Raw genomic sequence first — 15,106 nt, forward strand, 5'->3', positions numbered from 1 at the left:
TTTTGCTTAGTTTTCATCCTGATTTTTAGGCCTAAGATTGTTAAAGTGAAGTCCAGGAATTTTTCAGAAAATTAACAAACCCACAGAGGAATACTTCTGGTATTCTGAAACTGTGGAAGTCTCAGTCTCATCAAATTATTTTGTTGTCTTTTTTTTCCATAGACTTCTTCTGAGCAACTTGTATTCAGATGGTGCTTAATGTCATTAATACCCAAATCAGTGCTCCTTGCTGTAATCATACTAGGTTACATTTCCAGTCAGAAAGCTAACCAGAAGAAAAACACATGACCCAGCTATGTAAGCTTCCTTTCCTTTGCAATGGCAGATGCAGCAGAACAACCTAAATGACACAAATGATCAAAAGATATTAAGAATGTTAAGTTCTTCCCTTCTGTCACAATGCCTAGGAAAATGTTACAGCAAAAATGCTAAGAAATTACTGAAATTAGGGGAAACCAGCCGAATCACATTCTAATTTTATCTGGAGATGTAATTATACCTGGAAGTTTAAAAAATATTTTTCTCTAAAAACATCTTCTAAAAGCTTTCTAAAAAGCTTTGAGAAACACATAGCACAACACATAGCCAGCCTTTTACAGGCTACATTTTTACAGCACTGAAAAAATCCGTCTTTTGTAAAAAACGAAAAAAAATGGAATTACAGTTTCTGGACAAAATATGAACCTGTTATGGTCAAACCACTTGCACCAGCTGTGAAGCAATATACGTGTTTACATTAAAGAGCTACTTGCAGGTCATTGTAGGAAAGCAGCAATACACAACTTTCCACCACTTCAATGATACTCAGAGTAGACCGGATCACCAAAGCACTGAAGGAACAACCTCTACCTGCAACCGAACCTATTGTAAGGTGAAGAAGTCAGAATACAAAAGAACTTACAGATAAGCTATACACATTTATTATATAAATCCAGTTCCTGGAGGATTCAAAAAGCTATACAAGTACTTTCTACATTTCAGATGCATTTTTGACTTTCAGCTTGCATTTAAAGTATGCCTTGCTGTTTTTCTTATTTCAAACCACTGTGAAGATTAAAACAGACAGATTTTGGCACTTCTTTTGACCTCGAACTATTCTCAATATTTGCAGCATATTATCTAGGAATCTCTGAACTACAGGAAGTAACAGGAATGATTAAGTGACTGAATTTAAAAACTATTAAAGAATCAAATAATTAGAAAATGAAGAATAGAATAAAAACATTTAAAATTTATTCTTTTGTGCTAATGTTTTTATTGACAGCATACCAAGACTGATATAAATTTCTAAATCGTGTTACATGAGATTATAAAGCATCTAGGTAACTTAAAGAATACTGTGCCTTGATTCAAGATATATAGGGGCTGCTTTTTACATTAACCTGATTTAAGAAAGAATGAGAATGAAGCAGCTCTTCCATAACTTTTCCAAGAAATCATGAGAGCTTTCCCAAGCAATTCCACATGCATTATCTGTGGTCTATAAGCTAGAAAATTGAATATTCTTGCTTAGAAAGAGAATCTTGTCATCTCTGTCACTTCTATGATCTAGAAAGATGAGGCTGAAGTATCAATTTCTTTACTCTTATTCTTGGAGAAACAAATAAAAGAAAAATCCTATGAACAACTAGACTATCCTTTTAGGGAAGAGCAGGCATTACCAACAGAAAAAATATTTGTTCAGATTGTGCTAAATTCCATTTTTTTTTCTAAGAGGTCAAATATACTTTTATCCTTAGACAAAACCAGATTTTTTTAATGTATTCCTGATACATATCCTTCACATTCATCTGATACTCTGCACTGCAGAATTCAGAGAAACATTTTTATTAGGGATTTCAGGATCTTTTTACTACATAGGATTCAAGGAACTTTTCTGCATGTATTCTGTAATGTGTGGTAAATCACTCCACAAGAGATTAGAGCGACCCCACCACTCTGATACCAGTCATCAACACTATCATGGTCATGTCCAAGTGCCATCTCATTTCCTAAGAGTTCCTAATATATCCTCATTATTCCTGGCTGCAATTCATGCATCAGGGGGATCTTGTCCATGAGTGACATATAAGAGGGATGTTAATAAAAGCACTTGCCTGAAATCAGACCTTTTGAGAATTATGGTCCTGTGTCATCAATACACATCTTCACAAGTATGTGTTAACAAATTTTGGCAATTTACTACAGCCTCAACTTTGAAAGATGATTATTTTTATTTGGAAACAGCTGAAGTGGAATCTAGTTTGGACCAACCCAGTGCAGGACAGGGTTCACCTCCAGTCTAGCAGCGTCCAGATGGGAGAGGAAGATCTGCTGAGAGGGAAGCATGGAGGTGTGCTGCACATGATCATCTTGTGACTCCTTCTCCCAGCCAAATGGAGAAGGTTATCTTTGCAGGACCAGACTTTTTTATTTAAGACATAATAAAGAAAAGCCAATCAAGCTTGATGGGAAGAAACCTTTACAATCACATCCTGGGTTTCACTCACATTTCCTAGTCAGCATACAACAAAGACCAGATCACTCTTACAAGGAGGATCACTGTAGGGAGAATATTTTTCAGTGGACCAATAAAGAAGCTGCCATGGTAAAAAGTGGACTGGCTGCATTTATAGCATATTGAAGTTTATACTAGCAGCTTAATGCAAATTTCTGTCCCTAATGGTTGTACCTAGACCAATTTTACTAGGAAGTACAGAGCATAACTCAGCTCCAGCTGCTGCTAAGGGAACCAAAATTTATTTCTGCAAGAAATACAGAAATAACAAAAATGAAAAACAAATTATCCTTATTTTTCCAAAATTATAGCATTAAGGTATTTTATAAATTTACTACAGCAAGACATCTTACACTATGAAATTTCTTCAACTTTGGAACTGAGTTGCAGAAAATTACAGATATTTTCTAATCTTAAATATTTTCTGAATAACATGATTTGACTTTCATTAAAGTATCACACAATCCTTTTGACTCATTTAATAGATATCTATTCCTACTGAAGCTTCTTCCAAATTAGGAGGAAAGACCTCATCCAGAAGTATTAAAACTGCTATCTGTATGTCACATATTTTATACTTAAATTAATTTTTAAAAAGCTCAGCTGGCTGTGTTAATTAGCTAATCACACACCTGCTTTGTTTAGGTTTCAAACTGGAAATCTGTAAACATGATGAGTTAAATTCTGCAGGCAATGCTGCTGAAGTACAAGGACAGTCCTATGTGAGCAGCTGTTCAGCAGGGGCTTGTCTGAGGCTGTAAGACTGTTTCCACTTGCAAATTTTCATGGCTGGGTAATATACAACAAAAGAAATCAACCTGCTACAGAAATATCGGGAAATGAGAATTTCAAATATCTTATTAATGTAAACTGTTGACCTCAGATGACAGTTTTGTTTCTAGGGGCAGGGGTATGTCTATGTTTTAATATACAGTATCTCTTATCTATGTCTAAGACTGTAAATAACCGGAAGGAGAATTTTCTTTGTTTTTTATTCTTTTTTGTGAGAGTTGATTTTTCAGACTTGACATCTGTCAGCTTCAAGTCAAAGACCATCTCCTAGAAATTCACGCTTACAAAAAAAAAAAAAAAACTTCAGCAAAAAACACTTGTTCCTTCTAATGCAACAGTCAGAAAACTAACATAGTACACCTTATTGCTAGATCAGGCCTCCAAGTATTTACAAATAGGAATATGAGACATTGTTTCCTTTCCCTCAGTTCAGTGGGACTTCTCAAACACTTCCAAAAATCATACTGCTATTCAGGTGGACAAAGAATTCCAAAGCCTTATTTCTCTTTAGTGAAAGTCAGTAACTGCAATGTATATTATCATGCTGAATTATATTAACCCTTGTGGTACCTAGACACATTAAATTGACTATTTGCCTTAGTTTTATGATTGTTGGTCAATCTACCAAAAAAAAAAAAAAAAAGCAAAAACCAAACCAAAACACGTGAAAAAAAAAAAAAGACCAACAACTTTCCAGGGGCAAATGTTCAAAAAAATTAAAAAATTTAGAATTGAATCACTGTAAACAAAATATTGAACACAACTTTTTTAGATTGATGAATACTTGAAAGCAGGTGAGAGGCTATTAATTCATACTTTCTGTTCCTCATTTTAGAAGAAGAAAAACTACTTTCAGAATGATTGGTCTAGTGAAACAACTAAAAAATCCTCACAGCAAGCTTAACATCTTTTTTCATCTTTTTTGATTCACCAATAGAGTTTCATGACCATTTGCAAAAGAAAATATTCCAGGAAGATAACTTTTGTGTGTTTGTTGCAATTTTCTACAAAAACACATCCTAAAGCATAGTTGAAACTTATTGGTATTCACCAGCAAATTAAGCAACCTTGGAAATGTATCGAACACTACAAGAAGGAAGATCTTAAGTATAAGTTTGTTACTATAGGATTTCCTGGAAACATGAGGAGATTTAAACCTTTTCCTCTTCATTAGATCTGAAAAGCATGTTGCTTTTCAAATGGATCTGCAGATGAGAGCACCACTAGTAAAAATTCCTGTCTGAAGTTGCTATGAAATACAAGCAAACTGTACGAAAGATTTTATTCATTTTATGCTCTTGGATGAGTAAGAGACATTTCAAGTGTTAAAGCAGAGTAGCCATTAAGATTACAGTTGAGACATGATTAATTTTCTCCTTGCTGTCATCTGTGCTAGTCTGTCACCTTTCCCTCTGACCTGTTTCTATTCTCATTTCCTCAGCACTGTGGACCAAAATTGTATTGGTGACATCAGTGATGCTGAGATCAGAAATTGGCTCCTTGCCTCTATTTTTCCCTTACCTTCCCTTTAATTTGCCTTTCCCTGTGCTTCTCTTCAAAGATGCTTTGCTGCAGCTCTCAGTGCTTTGCAGGTATCCTTGACTACAGCTGACATTCCCATTCTCTGGCCAGCTGGAGCAGGTCTGGATATAATCCAGATCAAAAGCAGATGGCTAATCAGCAAACGAGCAACTTGTCGGCACACAACAGAAGTGACTCAGTCACTACTGAGTCCCCTCTTTTCAGTCCTAAATTTGTCCAAAAAGTAGTCGTGGGTGGTGGATCTTGAAGAAAGTGGATTGTGAATCATATTGCAAAAAAAACCCCAAACCTCACAACCACAAAATGGCTCTTTTGGAACTGAACAGTCACAGATACCCAGCCAGCAATCAGCTAGCAGGCAAGCCAGCAAGGCCCAATACTGCAGCACACTTGTAATGTGCTTTTTAAAGATGGCACCAAAATAACTTTGTAATGCAAATTTTTGCATCTATGATTGGATGGATAGCAGAACTTCTATGGTATTAGAAAGAAAACATAAAGTATTTTCACAAATCTTTAAAGATATTAATTACACAATAATGTAACTGTTTCAAAAATTAACTAATGTTGCATAGGATTTCTAATATATATAACCAATCTAGCATAGGTTCTAGGAGCAAACAAAGCTGCCATGTGCACAGTGATTTGAATATGTTTACAAACCCTTCTTGTATTTGAAACCAAAGTACATCTTCCTACAAACACTTCCACCTCAGGAAATTACTTAGCAAATCATTACAAGGGTTAGATAAGTCACTATTTATTCTCACTATCTATTCTTGCACACCTTGTTTTCTATAGAATTTTTACTAAAGAGACTCAAATTTAAAACTACAAGCATTTAAACCTACCTGTCAAAATTCTTGTTGACCATGGTTATTTTACAAAATGCATTCAAAATAGCCCTCTTCTTCCCATCAAGTAATTGATGCTAATTATTGAGCTGAAAGAGGAAATTCACTGTATCAACACAGATTCAGCATTTCTGCCACTTAGATCATTGGATAAAGAGTTGACCTCTATGTGCTGTTCATATATCTGCCACTAATTATTTCTTTTTTTAGGGAAATTTCATGCTGTCTTTGTGCTTTCAAAGTGGGGATTATCTAACTTGCAAGAATTTAGGTGTTGGGCCAAATTACATTTTCAGCACAAGAAAGTTATTCTCCACAGTGTAATTGCAGACTTAAAGAAAGAGAGGGGGGAGAAAATGCACCATCATGGCATGCTTAGCTAGAAATTCTACCATCACATGTTAACGTGGCTTCATATGCCAGGAGTACATAAAAAGAAGGCCAGTGTAAGGGATCTGAACAGGAGTATCAATACAGTCTACTCAATTTAGCTTCCAATGCAATTAAATTCCACTTTCTTTATGCCAAGATACAAAAAAAACCCAGTGAAGGTAGTATTTGTCAAGACAAGAAAATATGGTAGCTATGTGCAGCATAGTTCCATAATGTTTTGGCAGCAAATCACTTGCTGTTATCCGAGTTAAAAATAAAAGAATTTCTGAAGAGGGACAAACCCAGATCACACGTGTACTTTCAGAAACAAAGTAGTAAAAGTTCAATCTATGATCTTTCAAGTCCCATCTGCACATTGTTGAAACTAATGCTTTGATTTTCCAGAGGGCCTCTGGCAAAGCCTGACCATTAAATCAAATTTTCACTATAACTGCAGACCTCCACTCCTAACCTGATGTGCAGGCTGTACTGTCTGTTGCACGGCTTGTGGTAACTATCAGAATCACAGTCCTTTTAACAACAAATTTTCTACTCACCAGTGTCTACTAATAGCCAGGCTGTTTCTTGAGTAAAATTACACAACAACCTAATCCTTGGAATGAATAAGCAATGCCTGGAAAAAAGCACTTTCATAATTACTGAAATTTGAGATTTCTGAAGGTGGATTGCCTTAACCCTCAATTTAGCCTCTCCACAACTGCAGCAGCATTAACACATTTGTTTTTTAAATTGTTGTAACACTCCTTTAACCACAACAAAAAATAATAGCCTACATGAGCCACAGTAGCATGATAAAAATGTTACTTGTTTACAATCTCTACTAAGTTTTCTTTATCCTTAAGATCATCCTCTAACCTACTACAATCGCAATTGCTTCTGTGTTGCTTATACAGGGTGTTCCAAGTATGCCTATCTGATGAAACAAAGCATATAAGTTAGTTTTAAAGTTATATGTGAGCTACCTGAAAAACCTGCACCAGCCATGAGGAGGCAAAAGAACTGGCCCAGTCACATATGCTTCCTACTAACTGCCAGGAGCCCATTTTACATTCCTCGGCCTGAATATTTTCCCATAATTTAGTTTTAACTTGGTTTGTTTCTTATTCCTATTATGACTTTTCTCTTACTCTTACCTTCTCCTGTGTTTCTTCAGCTCCTCTCCTATGTAAGAAAAAAGCCATTTTTCTTCTAGGCAGACCGTGCATTCCAGCTAGAAACACAGATGCAAGTAATCAGATTTCATGTATATTTAAAGTCAGATTTACAAAAAAAAAAAAAACAAACAAATAAACATGGACAAAACCCTCACAAAATCCAAAAATAAAAAAACTCATCCAGTCTAACCCACAGGAAATAGGTACAAGAAAGAGAATGGGTATGAAGAAGGAGCAATATTTTTGGAGGGATCCTTCATTCTTCAAAGCAGCCAAAATTTTGCGTGTTTAATAGGTGAGGTACAGGAAGCAAGGAATAGCAATCAGCAATCAATGATGCTGAAAATGGAGCCGCATCTCTAGATTTGCGAGAGTAATAGAGTTTCACATCCTGTCAATGTTATTCTCTGTGGGTGCTGACTATGTAGCAGTAAAACCCACTGTATTTGGGTTATTCTTCAATAGTCCACAAGTTTTTGATAGCTGGGCTGGAATGACTACTTGCTGCTATTGCCCTTACTCATGCATATGGTCCAACTCCTGTATTTAGAAATTCTATGCTGTGACAAACACAGGTTTTGGAGCTCAATTCCGCAGGCAATGAGACTAGCTAGAAGTCTGCCCAACTAGCTAATCAGTTTCTAAGTGGACAATTTCTATTTAACTTTTGGGATGGTTTCTGAATTTGGCATGCTGCTAGTGTATTTAGGGTTAACCTTCCAGTTTGAATCTGCCCTGTGCCACACCTTTGCTCTCAGGGGTTCTTCTGGAAAGTCCTCCCTCTGTGCAGTGGCTTCAGAAACAAACATGCCTGTGCAATCTTTATTTAGATTGCTCTGAACATACTCTTTCCTAGGATCTAAAATGCAGCCTGTTCAGTCTTACAAGTGAAAAAAACAATTGCTTTTGGCCCAGGCAAAGTAGGAAGCAACTCAGAAGAGCAGACTACCTTTATTTGGGATAAGACAGACATAATCAGTTGTTTCAGCAACCTATGCAACCTGAAGAGTTGGTTTTACTTCCTAATTGCATAACCTTGGCTTCTGAGGAAAAAGTTGGAGGGATGCAAGGCAGCAGAAGCAAATAGAATTAACAAAAGGAACAAAAGTTTTTTTTAACAAAAGTACCGAGTTTTTTTTCTTCTCCTGGTTCTCCTACACCATGGCAGGAGTAGTAAGCTTAATCTCTTGCAAGTCCTCCAGAACAGGTATGGCAACGGCTGACTGTAGTGGGGGTGATGTGGGAAGAATTGCTGAAAGAGAGAAGAGACATAACTCTCATTATTACTTTAAAACGATTTTCCTGTCGCAAGAACCATTACCACCTCTTTCACAAAAAAGACAATCCATGGTAATAAATTCCAATTAATTAATTAAAAATAACACCCCTAATAATTTTCTATTGACAAAAATACAGATGGCTTGTTTACAGTGGTGCAGAACAATGATTACTTTGCAAGAGATTTCCATGTGTTCCATACCTATTTCAGTCATTACACAACTGCATCTCCAACTAAACTGTTGCTAGCTTGGGGTTATTTTGTCATTATATCCCTTACATCTAGGTACATAATAGCTTATTTTTGGTAACTGATTATATTTTTTTCTTTGTCCCTGGGGTTTCCTTACACAGCACTCCAGTAATGGTTTCCAGTTAACTTTTAAATGTCACTTTATTGGTCAGTGGGGGGATGGTTGTCTTACTACTCTTCTCAAATCTGCTTGCATCTATCCACTCAAAAATTTGTTTACTTCCTTGTTAATTATTCTTAACGCATCTAATGCATCCAGTCTTAGAAGAGGTTTAGTAGTTCACCAGCAGAATTCAGGTTCTCTGTGTTTTTTGAAAGACTCATGAGAAAGTTTACTACAACTATGCATTTGTGCTTCTTACCAGTCTGTATAGCACACATACTAACACTTGTGAACCTAAATGCCAACATAGACTTATACCCAGGCATACCACACTGACAACCTGCCTTGCTTGAAAAGTTGCTCACAATGCTGGGCCTGGTGAAAAGGCAGAGAGCAATCAGGGGCACGAGGTACACAGCCATTTTCCTTCATGTTATTGTTAGCACATATTAGAACGCATGAAGGCAATAGTGAAGCAGAGGATTGTACCCCTGGCACACTTAGAAAAATCAATTTGCCCTGCTAAATAAGAAGTAAATACTATAATAGAAGAAACAATGGACAAAATTATAAGCACTACGGACAATACAATAATAACAACAATGTATCATCCTAGTTTAATCACCCAGAATATTAACATCAAGACCTTTGTAACTAAAGCCTGTATGTTTACCTAGCTTATTGGCCTCCCTGGAATGGAAGCATTCTGCTTTTCAAAGCTTCTAATCAGAGATGACCCATTAAAATGCATCCCTTTACATTTGATTAAATTAGCAAGTGCACTAGAGTTAAATCCCTATTAGACAAACACCTCTCCAATACAAATCCAGAGTTGCATAATGTCTTATTTTCCTTGATACTTTCATATTTTATCCTGAACAAATTAACTCTGAGGTACTAAATATATCTACTTTCTTCCAGATACTAGTATGTTAAGATTTAGTTGAATCTTTCTCCTTATTGTTTAATATTATCATTCTTCAAGTACTCTTAGGTCATTTAAGACACTTTATAACACCTCTATAACTAGATAGGTAACAAGTGATGACAACTTTTTGCCAGATTCCCACTCTCTGCTGCAGGGATTAACCTGACAGTTGTTTTGCTCTATTTTGTTATTGCTCTGAGCGCATCATTCTATATAAATCTTATAATGGAAAAAGTCCTCATTAATTTTGCAGAAAAGTTCCCAATATTTTCAGTAAGTTGTAAATTTTCAGAAATTCAAAATGGCATCTGTTTTTTATATGCTCTAGAAGTGAAAGTTGTAAAAAAATTTTTGTTTAGTGACAGTTGGTAACAGAAATATTTGAAAACCATTGATAAGTTCTGTGCAACAGGCTTCTAACTCCTCTGAGTATCTTCTTATCAGAAACAGATTATTTTAACACTGTTCAAAAGTAGTATCCAATTCTGCTTCTTTAGTTACAAAAAGCATTAAAACAAAGGCTATAACCCTACTAACAGTCTTTTATTAAAAAAATAATTCTGATTATTTTCTATTTTAGGAAAATAATTGAAAACCATGAGGCTAGATACATCTCTGTTTGAGACAGAGGCTTTCAGACTGATAAAGGCTTCTAAAAAGCCTAAAAAAAAAAATCAGGTGGGCACGAACACAATGTTTTGATTTTGATAACAATCTCACACATACATTACATTCCACCTGAGTATTAAAGAGTGCATGGCAAATTATATAGAGCTCTCACTCATAAGCATTGCAGCAAACTGTTGCAGCAGTTAGACATTACTAACACACCATTCTGCTTCTGCCAGCCAGGACAATGGAGTGTCCCATGATGTAAAGTCTCTTCAATGGGCTAAATTTTCTCTTCATGGAGAGCACAGGGTGACTTTGTGAAGCTGGCAGTGACAGTCTCCATACTCCTAGACATCCACAAAGCCCCACAGCAAAAACCACTGCATGGTTTTGGCTTAAGAAGCAGCGCCATACCCACACCTCAGCTATCACAGGTTAAACTGGAACAGCGTCATCAAACTTAGACCTGGTAGTTTAATCTACACAAACATTTAAGAATCTAATAGACCAATTCCAGGAACATGTTTTATGATGTATGGGAGAGGAAGCCTACCCAAGGGGTAGTGTTCTATTAAAATATTTTATTTCAAACTACTAAAATTTCTGTCAGAGCTGTAATGAGAGAAGCACTATTTGAGCCTAGTAGAACCTTGAAGAGTTTAGTAATTTTTCATAGGAGGTCTCTAGCAACGCTGGTAAGAATAATCTTTGCTAAACCGCAAAATTTCATCTACTGGTAGACATTTTTTCTGCATTTATACATGTTGCAGCATTTTTGAGAGAAAGAGGACATGAGTTATGAAATTTGAGCTACTCCAGTCTAGGCCTCAGATTTAGGCCTGGTGAGGCCTTCAAGCCTCTGACTCAGTTAGAAATTCAGAGCTTGTGGCACAGATAGAAATAGTCTTAAGGTGTGATGGGGACCACTGGGTTGTCTGGGTGTGAATTAGTATAGGTTTTATAGTGTAAGGTGTAGGCAGTTTTAAGGAAAAGGTAAACAATGTTAGCCTACCAATCAGAGTGTCTTTGTTTTTGTAAACTATGTAGAAGCTTATATAAACTACCACCTTATCTTGAATAAACGGAGAACGCTTGATTAACCACTTTGGTTCAGACCTGCGTTTGTCTTGTCCAGCTTTCCGTTTTTCTGAGATTCCCTGGCTTTTTATACATAAGTTTCTGAAAGTATAAAGATTTTTTCCAAGGTATGAAGACAGTATATAGCTACAGCTGTTCTGAGAACTTTCTTTGCCAGAGGCTAACTACCTCCTAGCTGTCTCAGCTAACTTACCTTTCATTGCACAAGACAGACTGGACAGGAAGTATCATCATCACTATCCTCCCCAGAGCTTTCAAGCACATGGTTGCAAGTTAACTCAAGTACATTACACAGCTAGATTAAAACATCATGTATTAAAACAATGCTTTTTAACTGTCATTAAGTTTAACACGTACAGGTGACTGAACAAGATCGCAAAGGCCAAACAGCCTCTAGCTCTCAGACAGCAGGCAAAGTTGCTGCAACAATGAACACAACACTCTTTCAAGCTAAGTAGCAGAATTTATATGCAATAAAGTAGGAAACACGTAAAGAGGCTGAACAACTCATTGGGATTTCTAAAAGGAACACAGCTATTTTCTTAATACAGAAATGCTTCTGGCTAAGCTAGACCATGTGAACTTACAATATCATCACAGTTATTAATCCCTGTTTATGACCGGATGATTTTTTCTGGAATCCCCTTTTTCTTGGATTAAAAGTTGCCTTCACCTATTGCATTTCTTGTGAAGAATGAAATTCTCTGTAACATGTCAAAAACACAGCCTGAAGCAGCGTTACTTTGCCAAAATGCAATGGGTTGGTTCATATCAAAGAATCATGGAATGGCCTGGGTTGAAATGAGCCTTAAAAGTGATCTAATTCCAACTCCTGCCATGGGCAGCACCACCTTTCACTAGCCCAGGTTGCTCCAAGTCCCATCCAAACTCGCCTTGAAAACTTCCAGCAAAGGGACATCGACAGCTAATGGAGACAACCCATTCTAATGCCTCACTATGCTCATAAAAATAGATTTCCTCCTAGTATCTAATCTAAACCTCCTTTCTTTCAGTTGGAAACCATTCCCCCTTATACCTGTCCTTGTTAAAAGTCTTTCTACATCTTTCTAACAGGCTCCCTTCAGGTACTGGAAGGCTGCAATGTCGTCACTTCAAAGCCTTCTCTTCTCTAGGCTGAACAAATTAAATTCTCTCAGCCTTTCCTAACAGGAGAGGTGCTCCATCCCCCCATCAGCCTGGTGGCCTCCTCTGGACTCACTCCAAGAGGTCCACATCCTGCATGTGCTGGGACCCCAGAGCTGGATGCAGCACTGCAGGTGGGGTCTCACCAGAGCAGAGGGGGAGGGCTTCTCCCTGCAGCCTACACTACTATGCACACAGTCCAGTACACAATTGGCCTTCTGGGATGTAAGCGCACATTTCTGGGTCATGTCCGACACATCCAATTTACTCTACCAGTCAAAATCAACTTGATTTATCTGAATTTCTGTGTTAAAAGTAATATGAATAGTTGTATAAGCAGATTGCTAGAAGCAGTGACTAATGTAAACAACAGTTGCAGAAAGCTGACATCTACTTTTTCCATTAGCATTGCTGAATGGCCTGTCCTGTACCCCCTTATGAACAATTTATTTTGGCTTCAAGATCAGTTGTTCAAAGCTAAACAGAAGTAAACTATTCTTACATCCTAACCAGAGTGTGAACACTAAAGTAGAAAGAGCATATTGACAAGATCAGCTGAAAACAAAACTCCACATCTTAAATCACATACCTTCCTTCTTGAGTAGCTGTATTTCATGTTCATGCACCCGATTTAGTAAGGAAGAAGTATAAATAGAAAATAAAAATATCTCCAGAGTCCTACTTACCTGTAGCAGTTAGCAATGAGCTCATAGGGGAGTAGAGACAGAACACTCTTAAGGCTTTATCTTGTCATTACTCTTCAAGCTGAGTAGCAGTAGAGATGGCTCCAATTTATCCAGGTTTGATAGCCTCTAGAAAAACATAGTCATCCCAGATCTGCTACTTGTCTTTGGTACTTCTGATCAAGTTGTGTAACTGAGCAGTTAGGAGTCACTCATCTGGGAAAACTCTGTTACAGTACGCAACAAAATTGCCCTTGCACACTGAGAACATATTTAACGAAATACTGAAATTATTCTCTCTTAATAGACCATTTCTCTCTCGATTTTACTGTTGTTTTCCCTTATCATCATACTCACTAGGCTGACTTTTAATAAAATACATTTCTGAGATAAGAGGGCTAATGAGACATTATTAGGGCTTGTCTCAGATGTTACATGTTTAGATAGGAGAGACTCTTACATTATTCTGCTACTTCATACAGTGTGCTGATTTATAAAATTTACCAGTACTTTCTAATTGTGTGCAGTTGTTATTGCATTATGTGAAAACAGATACAATGACTGAGAAGTTGCAAACATACTCTACTGCTCAAGAAGTAGAAAAAAAAATATATTCATATGACCTGTGACTTGATTATGGATTCACAATCTTGTAATCTGAAAACTAAGCACACATGGAACAGGACCTAGAAAAATACTGTGAAAACAAATAAAAATATCTCCAAATTTTCTCTTCGGAGAATGAGAATTAAAGTTTCCTTTTCTGTCTGCACCATTTAATTTTTTTTCCCTGGTTGCCAGGACAAGAATATCCCCTTTCATATGATGAAGTTAAGTATGACAAAAACCACATTTCAGGGAGGATGAAAGTCTTGTTAACACCAGTTAGCTTTACTTAGATTCCACTGTCCTAAACATGTTTGCATGTGGGCAAAACCAGTCTGTAGCTCGAGAAGAGAAAGTACTGATAATTGTTTCTCAAACATTGTTTAAATGGTGAGCAGTAGCTTATAAAAATGAGCATTTTTTACATAGTGTAATTCCACCTTGTAGTCACTGTGCATAATGCTGGCAGAAATATCACTGATGAAGGAAAAAAAATTCTGGAAGAAAATAAAGCAAATTTAAAAAAATAGGTAACTGTAAACAAGGTAGGAGAAAAGTGCAAAGATAAACACTTGTGAGTAAAAAAGGGAACATAAATTTGATTGGAGGAAAGAAACGTGGACAAGAAAAAACCAAATTCTGGGGAAATTCTACTAATCAAACAGTCATAAGATTTTCCTGCTGTGTAACTGTGGTTTATACAGAATTTTCAGGGCAAGTCATGCTTTTCAAAGGCCCACAATATTCACTGCCTAGTTAGATTTCCTGTCTAACCTAACAGCACATTCAAAATCAGAACATGTATTACATGTATGTAATATATGGCATTCTTTGAATAGTGACTTGACTTGAGCCTTATTTGAAGAAAAAATCCATTGTCCTCCATACTTGTTTTTCACTTGGACTAAACTGAATCACCATAGTCTTTGTAATCATACAGCGAATAAATTTTTTGTCTCAATCTAGTACATTTGAAGTTCTACAATGTATTCTGACACTGCCCTGTAATTAGCATGATTCTAAAAAGGAATACCAGAATAAGTTAATAATGATAGATTCTACCTGCCTCTTGTACTTAAGTGGCAAACTCACAGAATGTTTAAAGATGGGTAAATTTACATTTGCCATAGGAGCAGTACTAACAACAGGAAGAACAGCAAAATAGATTCT

The 15,106-nt window shown here is 36.6% G+C and overlaps 1 long non-coding RNA gene across 6 annotated transcripts in view; it reads right to left on the reverse strand.

The window, feature by feature from the left end:
- LOC115491073 (uncharacterized) overlaps positions 1 to 15,106 on the reverse strand; it is a 76,279-nt gene that overhangs the window by 55,748 nt on the left and 5,425 nt on the right. For 4 of the 6 annotated variants that reach the window (XR_012053074.1, XR_012053072.1, XR_012053070.1 and 1 more), the window contains exons 2-3: positions 8,360 to 8,484; positions 7,212 to 7,288 (exon numbers count right to left, since the gene is read on the reverse strand). This is a non-coding gene — a long non-coding RNA (uncharacterized lncRNA). Of the gene's footprint in view, positions 1 to 5,682; positions 5,775 to 7,211; positions 7,289 to 8,359; positions 8,485 to 13,333; positions 13,460 to 15,106 lie in introns of all 6 variants that reach the window. The other 2 variants (XR_012053071.1, XR_012053073.1) reach the window with 2 other exon arrangements.

Source organism: Taeniopygia guttata, chromosome Z (genome assembly GCF_048771995.1).
Source record: "Taeniopygia guttata chromosome Z, bTaeGut7.mat, whole genome shotgun sequence".
Lineage (NCBI taxonomy): Eukaryota > Metazoa > Chordata > Aves > Passeriformes > Estrildidae > Taeniopygia > Taeniopygia guttata.